General features: G+C 34.8%; 1 long non-coding RNA gene across 1 annotated transcript; it reads right to left on the bottom strand.

The window, feature by feature from the left end:
- Positions 1-83: 83 nt before the first annotated feature.
- On the bottom strand, positions 84-9,789 carry LOC122146667. Its single transcript, XR_006161201.1, has 3 exons — positions 9,562-9,789; positions 5,127-5,595; positions 84-1,786 (listed from the first exon to the last, which is right to left on the bottom strand). It is a non-coding gene; the product is annotated as an uncharacterized LOC122146667 (long non-coding RNA).
- Positions 9,790-16,387: the final 6,598 nt, after the last annotated feature.

The following is a 16,387-nucleotide window of genomic DNA, read 5'->3' as shown; positions in this document are numbered from 1 at the left end:
TGCTCAAGAAACATTTCTGATTATTATCAATGTTGAACACAGTTGTGCTGATCAATATTTTTGTGGAAACCTTTTATTATTTAGGATTCACGGATGAATAGAAGGTTCAAAAGAACAGAAATCTTTTCTAACATTATAAATGTCTTCACTGTCACTTTTGATCTGTTTAATGCATCCTTACTGAAGGGTAATACTGTACATCACTGTATGAGTTTTGTGAAATGATCCTCTGGCAGTCAGACGTCAGCCAGAGCTCAAAATACCAGCTCAACCAGTGCTGCTATTTGCAGACAAAACTTGGCCCAGTCACTGCTGGCCTTTCCGTTCAGAAAGAGACGATCTGAAGGTATGTTTCCTGCTATAACTTTACGCACCACCCGTCTAGTTTGACTTCCCTAAATAGGCACCACTTAATGAATGTCTGAGGAGCATTTTCAGTGGCACGTCTCCGTTAACCAACCACAAATCAGCTGGTTATTTATGCACACGGACCTGGAGACGTTTACTGGATCCGTGCGGTTAAAATAGCATCTACAAACTGTGGGAGCCCAGTCACAAACTCAACCGTCTCGGTTTAAAAGCTGTTTTTTTAACACACCGCCCACCTTAACAGGACACACGTGGAGAGAGACGGAGAGAGAAGCGAGGTGGAGAGTTACTAATGTCAGGAGTCCATTTGAAAGCATTAGTTTCCCGTCTGCACCTACACACAAACACGTAAACAAGTTCACACGTTTCCCAGTGACTAAGATGCACTAAACGCTGAATACACACGCTAATGTCAAGTTTTTTTGCTCTCTAGAGGACATTCTAGCTAGCTTTGCCATGCTGGAAGCCCTCATATGGGGTTACGACCAACAAAACTTTAGAAGAAAGGTCAGCGATTGAGCTTGTGAGGGGAGTTCTCATGAGAGAAAACTTGATACTGGGCGGTACAAAGTTCTCACAGTCATATTTGAGTTTGAATGGAACAAAAAAAGAAGATATATTGGGAACCAAACAAAATTTGACCCAACTGACTGTGGACAAAAAACGGTCAAAATAACTTCTTTCCTGAAAGAATGTCAATTTTTGGGTGAACCATCCCTTTAAAATGTTCCCTTAAAAGTTTATTTAAAACATGTGCCAATTTAATGCATGCTAATATTTTATTGTACCTTAACATATGTGCATTTAAAATCACAAAGCTTAATTTTTCGACAATTTGCCACTAAGCCGCTCATAAATGCGCAGACACAGAATGCTTTCAGCAAGAGCCAACACACATATACACAACCACAAGAGTGCAACCACAGCTTCTTCCACACACACGCTCTCCTGGCAAAGCTCCTGCTGAGCTCAAGCATCCAGTGAATCCACCCAGCACCGCGTATCCTCTCTGACTCGGCCACGGCCTGCACTGGATGACACCGGATTATTTTCATCCCACAAACTTGAGCCCGACTGCCAGCAGAGGAGGAGACGCCACACAGCCTTTCCTACCGAAATCCAGATGTGCACAAACAACAATGAAAGAAAGTTCATTCCCGTGTTCTTAAGTGTCCAAGCAAGGTCTGTTATTAACATTTTTCTTTGTTTAGGAATGGGAGAGGATGTGCATAGCTTTCGCTCTGGGCCGCAGTCCAGCGCATACCTCGGCGATATCGTCTGGGATTGTATAGAGCAGGATGTGGATACAATGAGCCACGGGATGCTGACGCTGGACCGCAGCTCTGTTTACCATGCACACTTTCTTCTGCGTCTGATGCAGAAACTCAGAGCCCAGATCAGCCAGTGCAAATAGTCACTGGAATGAGAGAAAAAACATTTTTAGTCTCTTAACTTGAAACAAGTACTGTAGATCAGATGGAAGGATGGAGGGATGGATGAACAAATAGACAGATACACAGACAGAACAATAAAATGACTGATAGACAGATACAAATATAGAATGATGGATGGATGGACAGATGAGTGGATGAACAGATACAAAGATAGAACAATGGACAGATGGACAGATACAAAGACAGAATGATGGATAGATGGATGAAGATACAAATACAGAACTATGTGTGGATGGATAGATGAGTGGACGAACAGATACAAAGACAGAATAATGGATGGATGGATGGATGTGTGGGAAGATGGGTGGATGATAGATGAGTGGATGAACAGATACAAAGAAAGAATGGTGGATGGATGGATGTGTGGGTAGATGGGTGGATGGATAGATGAGTGGATGAACAGTTACAAAGATAGAATGATGGATGGATGGAAAGATACAAAGACAGAATGATGGGTGGATGGACAGATGAGTGGATGAACAGATACAAAGACAGAACGTTGGACAGATACAAAGACAGAATGATGGGTGGATGGAGAGATGAGTGGATGAACAGATACAAAGACAGAATGATGGACGGATGGATAAACAAATAGACAGATACACAGACAGAACAATAAAATGACTGATAGACTGATATAAATATAGAATGATGGATGGATGTGTGGGTGGGTGGATGGATGGACAGATGAGTGGATGAACAGATACAAAGATAGAACAATGGACGGATGGACAGATACAAAGACAGAATGATGGATGGAAGGATGGAGATACAAATACAGAACTATGTGTGGATGGATAGATGAGTGGACGAACAGATACAAAGACAGAATAATGGATGGATGGATGGATGGATGGATGGATAGATGGACGGACAGATACAAAGACAGCATGGTGGACGGATGGATGGATGTGTGGGTAGATGGGTGGATGGATAGATGAGTGGATGAACAGTTACAAAGAAAGAATGGTGGATGGATGGATGTGTGGGTAGATGGGTGGATGGATAGATGAGTGGATGAACAGTTACAAAGAAAGAATGGTGGATGGATGGATGTGTGGGTAGATGGGTGGATGGATAGATGAGTGGATGAACAGATACAAAGACAGAATAATGGATGGATGGATGGATGGATGGATAGATGGACGGACAGATACAAAGACAGAATGGTGGATGGACAGATGTGTGGGTAGATGGGTGGATGAACAGTTACAAAAATAGAACAATGGACGGATGGACAGACACAAAGATAGAATGATGGGTGGATGGACAGATAAGTGGATGAACAGATACAAAGATAGAACGTTGGACAGATACAAAGACAGAATGATGGATGGATAGATGGATGAACAGATACAAAGATAAAATGATGGTCGGATGGACAGATACAAAGACAGAATAATGGATGGATGGATGGACGGATGGTTTGATGAAGAGATACAAAGACAGAATGATGGATGGATAGGTGGATGGATGGATGAATGGACAGATAGAAAGATAGAATGATGGACAGATGAATGGATGAAAGCTACAAAGACAGAAAGATAGATAGATAGATAGATAGATAGATAGATAGATAGTAAATTGCACTTCCACTCCTGCGCTCTTGAATAATCAAGTTGTCAGGATTCTGTGTGTCGAGAGCAGGAGGAATGAGGAGGAATGAACTAATATTTCAGATTGGCACACTAATGAGACCCTGGTGATGGAGAGAGACAGATAGAGAGCTCTATTACTCACACTCAAGAGATTATGTAACAGGAGCTGAGAGTGAGCTATGAGTTTATCCATCTTTTCTCTCATCTTCGGCTCTAAAACTCTTTCCTCTTCCATCCAACTAATAAGTTTATCTCAGACTATGTTCCAAGTAAATAGCCTCACTGTCTTCTGTCTACAAAATAGGATAACTGCTAAGTAAGTTGGTGTTTTAAGTAGGACGTAGGGTGGCCATCGATCTGGTTTTAGGTCGGACAGACCAGATCTGAAATACCATGTCCATCTACCAGTGCAGGCGTGACACATTTGTCATTCTTTCTTTCCTTTGTTGAACACAAAAGAAGATATTTTGAAGCATGTTGGGAAACAAACAGTTGCTAATAGCTATTGAATTCCATTGCACCCCCCCCCCCCCCAGTTGGAACAACTTGAGGATGAGTAAATGATGAATTTTTTTTATTTTGGGTGAACTATCCCTTTAAGATTGAATGCCATTCATTCAATCAGTATTTCACCATTCATTGCATCTCTGATCAACATGTGGATGTTGTTCCTGATCAATTCACCGTTTTTGAACTGGGTGAGTCAATAATTCCATAAGCTGGCATTCATAAATGCGTCTCAATGCCACTTCAGATGCAGCTTCTGTGCCACTTCTGCAATGCAAAGATGGATTTTGTTTATATTAATTTTATTTGATTGGCATTCACCCTTAAGTGTCTTATTGCATTTAATGAGTAAATCTAAAAATCTACACTGCTGTTCAAAAGTTTGAGATCAGTGTTGGAAACAGTTGTGCTGCTTATTTTTATTTTTTTGAACCTGTGAAACTTTTTTTATTTTTTTTTTGAATTCTTTGATGAATAAAAATTTAGAAAGAACAGCATTTATTTAAAATATAAATCTTTTCTAACAATATACACTATTATTCAAAAGTTTAGGGTCAGTAATGTTTTCTTTCTTTTTAGAAAGAAATTAATACTTTTATTCAGCAAGAATGTGTTAAATGGATAAAAAGTGATATAAAGAAATGTATATGTTTATTAAGCTTTTTGTGTTGAATGGATAAATAGTTTTTGTTAAGTCTTAATATTTTAGTGATTTCTGAAGAATCATGTATAACTGAAGACTGGAGTAATGATGCTGAAAATACAGCTTTACATCACAGAAATAAATTATATTTAAGAGCATATTAATATAGAAAACCATTATTTTAAATTGCAATAATATTTCCCAATATTACTGCTTTGTCTGTATTTTTTGCCTTAATAAAGTTCAAAAATGCCCATGTAAATCAGTTTACGAGGGTAAATATCGCTCTTTAATGCAAAAGTTAATTTCCGTCAATGGATTCCTTTTCAGTTTTTTTTCCCGGCTTTACTGAAATCCTCGATTTTGGTGTGATAGAAATGGCCACCTGAGCAGAACGGCGATGTTGGGACCTGTCTGTAGTTCTGGTGAACCCCGTCCTGACCCAGTATGTAACTAAACAACTGCCGGGTTAAATCTTGAAGTGTGCCAAACTGAAGAACCCTTGCTAGCGCCATTGTTCAGGCACAAAAACAGCGGAGAGCTTTTTATCATCACCTCACGTTATCAGCTGATCAAATCCTCCTCGTCCTAAACAAGTCTGTCTAGCACACAAAAGACTGGCCTGTCTGCTTCTCTTTCCCCCTCTCTCTTGTCAAAATCTGTTTTGGTCCTCTGAGTTGTTTTTGTTCTCTTCTCGCTCCCTCCCTCCACCGGCGCTCCAGTTTTTCGGCGGATCTGATGGCGTTCCATCGTTCACAAGAGCGCCTAGTTTCTCGTGTCACGAGGACAAAAAAGCAACACTCATTTCCATTTCACACACTCCTTTCGCAGCGCAGGGGTGAAAAAGAGAGACTGTACTTTGTGATGATTTCATCGTTCATGTGAATCGCAGCCCACAGAGATTCTTGCAGGCCTCTTTGACATCAGAGCTAAAAATAGAGCGGTTTGGTGGCAGGGCGAGAGGGCATTTATCATGAAAAGGAGGAAGAAGAAAAACTGTGTCTGGTAACATACTAATCTCCACCTAGGGCAGGAGAAAAGTGCAGTTCAGCAGCAGAAATATGTCTATTTTACTATACTGTAGAACACCAACTCTGCATTATTTGTAGCAGTTTGTATGTGAAATGTGCAATCACTCATAATACTCATAATTATATATATATATAGCAAAAACAATATCACAACAACAGACAATGAAATAATTGTTAAACTGTATAAACAAGAAGTAATAATTTTGTCTAAGACAAACTAAAAAGCAGAATTCTGAGTATTTTGATTATGAGTATGTTGGTGTGAACGTTGTCTTGTTCACGGCGAACAGGAACACAAATTCAATAATTATGCGCAAAAATATTTACAGATAATCGTTTTGTCACTAACACTAATTACAGAAGTACATCATGACTATTGGTGGGTGTTCACTACAAAACAACAAAAAAATGCTGCAAGTGCCATCATTTTTTTTTAGAAAAGCTGCAGGAAATTCAGTCATTTTAGGCTGCAAAAACCAAGAAAAGTCTCTTGAAATCCAAATGTGAGCACTGAAGAAACATGGAGTAAGATGGACATTTCATAAGCCAAAACAGAACGTAAAATTAAGTTGCGTCATTAAGCACAACGCAAAAGCACAGGTTAAGTTGTTTATGTTGCAGAATAAATTACTTATGCACTATGTACTAGTGTCACATCAACTGTTTTAAGACTTTCCAGTGTTACGAACGCCATCTTTGATATTTGCTTTAGTCATTGTTATATGGTTACCTCTGCTGGAGTGAGAAAAACAGGGTTTAGCATCGGTTACTCGCGTTACTCACACTTTCTGCTGACTGTGATGACGCACTTCCACTATAATAACAGTAAATTTAGTTTAAAAAATGTGAAAATACATTTATACACACATTTTTGTGTTTGTGTTTTTCTGTTTAAATTATATTTGGCATGAATTCCCATATAGAATTTAACCCCGCTATAGTTTATTTCCACATTCAGGTGGAAATTCAGGTAAACCGGGACACTTTTTACCAATGAGTTGACTGGGAAAAATATCCTGATAATCCTGAATCAGCTATTATATTATTGTGCGTTCAAATCATGACGGAAAAATTTAATTTAAGAGTTGAAGGCACATGAAGTGTCTGTATTGATGGTAAATTTCTTTTAGAATAAAACACAATAGTATTGTACGAATGAATAGAAATTCGGTTTACAGCAACTTCGTAAATTGAATAAAAACATAAAAAAACATGTTAATGCACATTCTTTAGTCAGCGTTTTGTAGAATTAGCTTTTAATTTTTATTAAACTTGCGTTTAATAAAGAGTTTTTTGTAGAAAAGGTACAGCGCCATCTATCTCCGAACAAATGACTTGAATGTACCTGATATCGTAATTACGAACTTTACGAACATCGAATAAAAACAAATTAAAAGGCAATTGGGACTTTTTTCTTGCAGCTGTGAGAAAAAAGTCTGAATTGTAATATATAAACTTGAAAGAAAAGTGTCTGAAAAAAGTTTTTTTTTCCCATAAAATAAATAAATATATGGATATAATAAAAAAACAAACAAGAAATGATCTGTTTCATAAAATATAAAATATTACATAAATATATAAATAAAAAAAGAAGTGCTGCTTTCAAAACAAAACAAATATCTGTCTCTACATAAAAGCGTGAGTTTGTTTTTTTTCGTTTGCTCTGCTGCTTTCATGATACCTTATTGACATCTTCTTTCTGTCTCTCTCTCTCACAGCACTCAGCAAACAGAAAGATTATTGAAGGTTGTGAGGAAAACCAGGTCTTAACAGGCCGTGAACAAGGACGAGGGATTCTGTTCTGGAAAAAAACCGAAGAGAGCCCATTTTGGTTGGATCACAAGGTTTCCAAGTCAGAAGTTCCTTCTGAGAGGCAGAAATGTCTTTAAAAAGGTGATTTACCTTTGAGCATTTTCCACTCGAAAGGCCTTCGTTTATTTCACTCTTTTGCCTCATCGAGCTGCAGAAAACCTTTCTGCATTGATTTTTTTAGTGGACTTTCTTCACTTGGCTGTGATGTGTATCCTCCCTTTGCGTCTCAGCGTTCGATTTGCCCGGCAGGTCTGTGAAATCGTCTTTATACATATTTTAACATCTGTGAGAAACGCTCTCATGTCGGCTCAAGCGATGGTGCAACAACCGCGCAACAGCTGATCTCCATGCGGCCCCTCCCGTCGCCATCTTTGATCTCATATGGATGGGAAGGTTAATGGGACACAGCTGAAACACGGCTCGCTCATTATTCAGACCGATCTCCAGTCCTCCACACTAACAGAGGCGCTGCCGTGCTCTTCAAGGTCGACTCGTCTTGTTACTTTGAAATGAGACGTGCAGCTGTTCTGTCTCATGCACTTTATGTCTTTTTTGGCAATAACCAGTTTCACCCCATCAAAACGTGTATATTATCCCATTTTACAAGTGATTTTATATCATTGCAACAGTCGTAACAGTCAGTTCTGACTTTATATATCTCAATTCTGACTTTCGTTCACGCAATTCTGTTTACATTGCAAATTTGAATTTATAGCTCACAATTCTGAGTTTATATCTTTTAATTCTGAGTTTATTTAACAATTCTGACTTTCGTTCCCGCAGTTGTTTACAAAGCAATTCTGAATTTATATAAAGCAATTCTGAGTCTACATCTTGCAATTCTGACTTTTGTTCTCAAAATTCTGAGTTTATTTAGCAATTCTGACTTTCGTTCTTGCAATTTTGTTCACATTGCAATTCTGTTTACATCTCAATTCTGCATTTATATCTTGCAATTCTGACTTACGTTCTCGCAATTTTGTTCACATTGCAATTCTGTTTACATCGCAATTCTTAATTTATATCTCGCAATTCTGAGTTTGTATCTCAATTCTGAGTTTATAACCTTTAATTCTGAGTTTATTTTGGAATTCTGACTTTCGTAACCCGCAGTTGTTTACAACGCAATTCTTAATTTATATCTCGCAATTCTGAGTTTATTTTGCAAATTCAGACTTTCGTTCTCGCAGTTGTTTACAACACAATTCTGAATTTATATAAAGCAATTCTGAGTCTATATCTTGCAATTCTGACTTTTGTTCTCCCAATTTAGTTTACATCGCGATTCTGTTTACACTGCAATTCTGAATTTATATCTTGCAATTCTGAGTTTATATCTCATAATTCTGAGTTTATTTTGCAAATTCAGACTTTTGTTCTCAAAGTTGTTTACATCGCAATTCTGAATTTATATCTCACAATTCTGACTTTCGTTCTCGCAATTCTGTTATCATCGCAATTCTGAGTTTTTATCTTGCAATTTTAAGTTTATATCTCATAATTCTGAATTTCGTTCTCAAAATTCTGTTTTTTTTTTCCCCGTAATTTTGACTTTCATTCTAACAAAACTGATTACATTGCAATTCTGAATTTATATCTCACAATTCTGACTTTCGTTCTCAAAAAAAAAAGTTTATATCGCAGCTCTGACTTTCATGCACCCAATTCTGTTTACATCGTAATTCTGAATTGATATCTCTCATCTAGATATTTATATATCTATTTATATACCTTCTGTAGTGGATGTTACATTTGTAGTCATAATTCTGTGGTCACTAAAACATTGTTTCATGACACTGATAAAATATGCCTTATGTATTATGTAAAATAAATACTTATAGTTCAACACAGAGTGAATTCAACTTTGTTTAGACTTAATTGGGGCTAAAACCCTCTGTCACTGCTCTGATGTGTTTTAGCATTTATAGGGTTAAAAGGCAAAGATTTCTCAGTGGTGATTGAGTTAATACACTAACCATTCATAACAAGTTTCTGGCTAACACCGATAGTATCGAGTGTTTTTTTACTCTGACCTTAAAACACACACACACACACACACACACACACACACACACACACACACACACACACACACACACACACACACACACACTGTGTACTTTGTGTTCCTGACAGTCTATACTCACATGGCCTGAAGGCATCTTTGTTGAGCAGTGATCAATGTTCAGCAACGCTGCTCTCCAGATGTGATGGGTGTGCTTGTGTTTATTTTCTTACCCACAGATCTGCAGGGCCAAAGGTCAAGTGACTGCGAGATAAGCCCTGCCCAATGAGAGGAGAGGGGTGGGGCCAGCCATGCCTCACTGGTTAATGACTACCATGTGATATATCATCCTGGTTAATTCATAACAATTTGAGTTTGGTGTTGACATGAAGATATATTTGGATCTCATGAAAACATTTCCAGGTCTATATCAGCCCCAAAACGTATATATAATGTAAAAAAAAAAAAATATATAAATATATATATATATATATATATATATATATATATATATATATATTATTTTTTTTTTTTTTTTTACATGAAATATATATATATATACTGTATATATATATATATATATATATATATTTTCAAAATATATTTATTTTGTTTTTATATTTTTAAATAAATTCAAATTAAGATATTTATTAATTTATATATATTTACGTATTTATGTTTTATGAAAAACATATATTCTTGCTTGTTCTTTTTATATATATGGAAAATATCATTTATTGTTTTTTTATGTATATTTATGCATACATTTTTATATATTTATATTTTATAAGAAATATAATTTCTTGTTTTTAATTGTTTTGTTTTTTTCTCATTTTTCAAATATATTTATGAATATATCTAAATTTTTTATTTCTTCATATATTTAATGAAGAATACTATTTCTTTTTTTTTTCTTGTGTATTATATATGTGTGTGTGTGTGTGTGTGTGTGTGTGTGTGTGTGTGAAAAATATCATTTCTGCCTTTTCTTGTTTTTTTCTTATATATATATATATATATATATATATATATATATATATGAGTAAAAAATAAACACATTATTTGGCATTCTCATATAATGCATTCAGATTGTTATTCTCATTATGCTCATTGGTGTTTTTTTATTGGATTTTCGTTCTGCAATTCCATCCAGAAAATCCTGAAACTATTGTACATGAAGCAATAACCATGAAGTACAAAAGCAGTGGAGGGCTTTGGCCGCCAGCGCACTTAGCAACTGTTGCAGACAAAACTAGGAGAAAACAAAAACAAAGCAATGAAACACACACACAGACGGTGACGGCTGACCAATGGGAGTTTCGGCGAGATCGACCTTGCCAAGGCCGAACATTACCCGTGCTTTACCACACCCACACACCCGCCTCCGGAGCGTCCCGCAGGCCAGCCAAAGTGCAAAGCTCTGTGTTGTGCAACTCTTGTCAAGCAGAGCCTATACGGAAAGGCCTGCTACACATTAACAAATGAGGTCAGAGCAAACTCTTACTCCCTCTTTTCTTTCCGCTCCTTCTTTCATGACTTTGGCCCATGATGGGCGGATCCCAGATAATAGAGAACATCCTCACAACATTCACTCATAGCTATATACATTTTAGGACAAAATATTCTTAAAGTAATGTTAATGGAATGTTCTTATGACATAATATTTGATAAACATTCTCAACGTTTAGAAAAGATATTGTTTGAATGTCCTCATGATGTTATTTTTACTTGACGAATGTTCTTATGTTGAGAGAAAATGTTCTGTTATATGTTTTTGATCATTCTCAATGTTGATAGAAAATATTGTTAATAAACGTTCAAATAACGTTATATTTTGGATGAAAATAAAGTTACTAAAATGTAGTAAGAAATATTTGGGTAACCTTTAAATAACTTCCTAAATACAGTAAGAAAACTGGACATTTTAACGTTGTCAGAATATATATAAAAACATTCAAATTACATTATAAATAAAGTTAAAAATGTTTTTTGTTTTTAAACAAAGTTAAGTAGAATGTTGTAAGAAACGTTTTAGTAACCTTTAAAAAACATTCAAATTACGATAAAACTGGACATTTTAAAATTCGTAGAATATGAAAAATAAACGTTCAAATAACGTTATTTGTATGAAAATATACGTACTAAAATGTAGTAAGAAATGTTTGGGTAACCTATAAATAACGTCCTAATTACAGTAAGAAAACTGGACATTTTAAAGTTCTTAGTACATATAAAAACATTTAAATTACATGAAAATAAAGTTAAAAATGTTTTATGTTTTTGTAACAATTACAATAAGAAAATGTTCTAAGAAACGTCTGAGTAACCTTTAAATAACGTTCTAAATATGATTAGAAGACACTAACATTTTTAGAATATTAAAAATAACCATTCAAATAACTTTTGGGTGAAAATAAAGTTAAGCAGAATGTTGTAAGAAACGTTTTAGTAACCTTTAAAAAACAATCAAATTACGATAAAACTGGACATTCTAAAAATTCTTAGAATATGAAAAATAAACGTTCAAATAACGTTATATTTTAGGTGAAAAAAATTAATAGAGTGTTATAAGACAAGTTTTTGTAACCTTTAAATAATGTCATAATGACAACAAAAAAATGGGTTATTTGAATGTTCTTAGAATATTAAAAATAAGCATTCAAATAAAGTTACATTTGGGGTGCAAATAAAGTTGTAAGAGACATTTTTGTAACGTTTAAATAACGTTCTAATCATGAAAAGAAAATTTAACATTTCATCATTCTTAGAATGTTAAAAAATTAACTTCAAATCACATATGATTTTATTTTATGTGAAAAAGTTAGTTGTAAGGAATGTTTTAAATAACATTCTAATTACAAAAGAAAAATGGACACATTTTAACATTCCTAGAATATTAAGAAATGTTTTAGTAACGTTAAATAGTAACGATCCAATTATGATAAAATGGGATGTTTTATCAAATAACTTAAGTTGGTGGAACATTGTAAGAAATGATTTTGTAACCTTTAAATAACATTATAATTACAATAAAGAAAAACCGGACAACTTTTTAGTAACATTTTAAAACAACATTCCCACAACATTTTTATAACCTAAATTTGTCGCCTGTGATATTTCACTGCAAAGATTGAATTTAACACATCAGAGACACACAACAACCCCTCCAAAGTTCATACATGAAGTCCAATGCCATCTGCACCAATCACGGCCGTCTCCTTGAAAAGCGTCTGAACAAAAAGGAAGGATATGAGAGATCCACTTTAAAGGGCCAATCTGTGAGATCTGGCTTCCTGTAATGGGACACCGTGTTCAAAGTTGCCACACAGCTCAGGAGAATGAGGCCGGCATTGAAAACACTCTGGAATAATATTTCAGTCCCCCTCCCAAAACTGGCCCCTTTAAACACAGCGCTCAGAGGAAAACTGTCATTTCACTGCCGAATAATTAAGGGATCACATGGGAAAGATTCACATGATCTCGCTGAACTTGGCGTGAAAAAAGAAAAAAGTTTGGGTTTGTAAAAGACAAGTCGGCCACATGTACAAACGAAACTACATAAAGCATATCTTATGAGCCGAAGTCTTTGATTAATTATGCTTCTAGAATTATTGGAGGTCTGTTTCATGTTTCAGCTCGCTCTGGGCGTTTGATTGGTTATTATCAATTCAAGCCTAAAATATTACCATCCTAAAACTCTCAGTAACCCACATACTTCCATTACGTTCATTAGTTAAATCCATCTCTAAGTTTCATACTGGCTTTCACGAAAAACAAGATAGTTCGCTGTTTCATCAAAAATTGTTAAACCTAACATGCTCTAAATTAAGGAACAATAATTATAAACCAAAAATTTGATTTTACACAATACAAAACATATCAATATGTAGCTGTTTTAGACTTTTCACAAAAACAATATTTTCCAACGATTTCTCCTAATCACCAACATATATTGCATGGATTAGCATAGCTTCTATACGCTTCTAAACTAAATAAATACTAAAATAGAAGTACTTTTATTTTGAAAACGAAGCTCAAGTGTTTTTATGGTTTTTGGCTACGCAAACTCATGCATTGCAACATGTCACAAACTTTCGTAACGTTCATTGGTCCAATCGTTAAGACTTGTATTGCGTTGATTTTTACGTAACGTTGAACGTTCATCTATTTTTTTCTGGTCTTCAAAAATGTTCTCAAAGTGTTATTATTTGTTGTTATTCACTGTTTATCAAACTTTTTTGTGTTTATAAAATGAAAAAATGTTCTTTTAATGTTTCGGCTGACATTTGCATAAACAAGCGTTTTATGTGAACGTTAGTAGTTTCAAAATGTTCAGAGAACGTTCAAAACTAACTAAATATTTTAAGCAAAGCCATATAGCATAAAACAAATACTAGTATTATCTGTAACATTCTCAAAACGTTATTTATACATTGCTCATGAAACGTTATTCCGAAACATTTTTAGTCGGACGTGGGCTAATGTTTTCTAAACGTTACTTCTTGTTACAGAACATTCAAATGTAACATTCTCATAGTGTTTGTAAAATGAAAAAAATAGAACATTCCTTAAATGTTTCTGAAGAAAGAAAAATGCTTTTAAAACATTTTGCGAAGATTCAGAAATAACATTTCCATAACTTAACGGGAACGTTATCAAAACGTTCTTAGAACATATTTTTGTTAGCTTGGGATATAAATGATAATAATAAACTTTATTTTCTACAGCGCCTTCAAAAAGTAGCATCTCAAAGCGATAATAGTAAGTCAACAGTTTTAAATACGCAAACTAAATATTTTAAGTGTGCACTGTAAAAAAGGATGGTGATTTTAACAGTAAAAGACTGTAAAAATGCTACAGTAAAAACATGTTAATTGGTTATCAGTAAGTTTCCATACTATATACTATACTATATATAACTGTAATTACATTTAATGTAATTTTACGGTAAAATACTGTTAAAATTAAGTTTTCTGAAAGTGAAAAAAAAGTTGTTATATAATTTACCATCAAAAACTGTAAGTTGACACTCCCAGAATTTCCATGCATGACACTTCATATTTTATGATTTTTCGCTAAAATAACTAGGTTTCTTAAATTCTTCTATGTTTCTAACAGATATTAGTACTTCAATATGCTGGCTTATTAACATTACATCAGTTAATAAAATATGCTTTTTTTTTTTTTTTATTGTGAATTTAAGTCAAGTCTGTAAAACCTAAAATGTTGCTACCATATTTTTAACAGTGAAGTTCTGGCAACCACAGCTGCCGGTAATTTACCGTAAATGTCAAATATTTAGTTTTTTACAGTATAGGCATTAAAAATGTTCATTTTGTGGATTTTAAGGCATATTTTTGTCACTTCTATATTCTGTATATTGGCTGCAGTGATTTAATGACTCGATTTCTGATGTCGCATGTCCGTGTTTTTCCTCATTTATCTGGTGGACATGTGCGTGTTGCTCTCAGACTGACGTGGCACATCACATATCCTGTGTTTGCTCTCCCTGCAGGTAACCAGGCAACAAATGCGCCCTTTCGTGACACGTCCCAGGTCCAGAGCGTGTGTGATCGCTATATTTGGTGTGACATAAAAAGCTTTCCTCCAGATAAAGGCCTGCAGTCACCGGGACACGAGTTCCTTTCTTGGTGTTGCAGTGCGTGTGATTGATGGCCGTGAAGGTTCGCCTGTATTCTGTCTAATTATAGTGAGAGCAACTGCTGGAAATACCCGCCCCGTTCGCTCCCCCTGCATTCTCCGCTTTCTGTTTTTTTTTTTTTGTCAGTGCAGGGGCCCAGGAATGTGATCTGGGGTGTTTGGGTTTTTGCGTTCCTCTCCCGTGCATGTGTGTGTGTGTGTAACACACCAGAAAGCCTCAGGCCAAATGGCCAAAACTGCTGACGTGGCAAACAGGCTACTTCACTAGTGCAGACATTATGTGAGGGCCGGCTTCTACTGAGGCCTTCAATCCGGAAGAGTTTCTCTCGTTGAAGGGTTAAATGGTAAATAGTTCTACACCATGAACTAAACCAACCAGTTTAGTCATGAATCACAACATTTTATGCAAAAAAGGACTGGAAATCATAAAAAAACAAAACAAAGATGTTTTGACTCGAAATGATGTAATCGAATCAGAAATTATGGCAGAGCTCAGCAGGAAATGCTCTCAGAACTTTTTCTTTAACGTTAACAGAACGCAATTTATCTGGTCTTCAATAACGTTGTCAAAATGTTATTCATACATCATTTATGAAACGTTTGTCTAATGTTTTTTAAACGTTACTACTTGTTTCAAAACGTTCAGAGAACTTTCAAAAGCAACGTTTGCATAAACAAGACGTTCCTATAAACAAGAAAAACGTTTTTTTTTAATAACATTCTTAAAATGTTATTTATACATCATTCTTGAAACCTGTTCTTGATACATTTTAGTTGGATGTTTTTCTAATGAATTTATAAAACGTTACAAACATTCAGAGAACATTCAAAAAGTAACGTTTCCATAATATTTGTAAAATGAAAGAAATGGAACAAGAAACAAGAAAACGTTTTTAGTTGGACGCTCATCTAAAGATTTTTTAAACGTTACTACTTGTTTCAAAACGTTAAGAGAACATAAAAATTTAAGGTTTCCATAACGTTCGTAAATTTAAAAAAAAATTAATTTTCTCTTAATGTTAAACGAAAAATAGGCAAGAAATTTTTTTTTTTATAACATTCTCAAAATGTTATTTGTACATCATTCTTGTAACTTTTTTCCTGAAACCATTTAGTTGGATGTTCGTCTAATGTCTTTTAAAACGTTACAACTTGTTTCAAAACGTTAAGAGAACATTCAAAAGTAACATTATAATAATGATTGGAAAATGAAAAAAAAATGGAACGTTTGCATAAAGAAAAAAAAAGTTTTTAGTTGGACATTTGTCCAGCTCAAATTTTTAAATGTTTTTGATTTTTTTTTTTTT

Source organism: Cyprinus carpio, chromosome A11 (genome assembly GCF_018340385.1).
Source record: "Cyprinus carpio isolate SPL01 chromosome A11, ASM1834038v1, whole genome shotgun sequence".
In the NCBI taxonomy this organism is placed as follows: domain Eukaryota; kingdom Metazoa; phylum Chordata; class Actinopteri; order Cypriniformes; family Cyprinidae; genus Cyprinus; species Cyprinus carpio.
The sequence above is the reverse complement of the archived record's forward strand: the minus strand, read 5'-3'. Positions and strand labels throughout refer to the sequence as shown.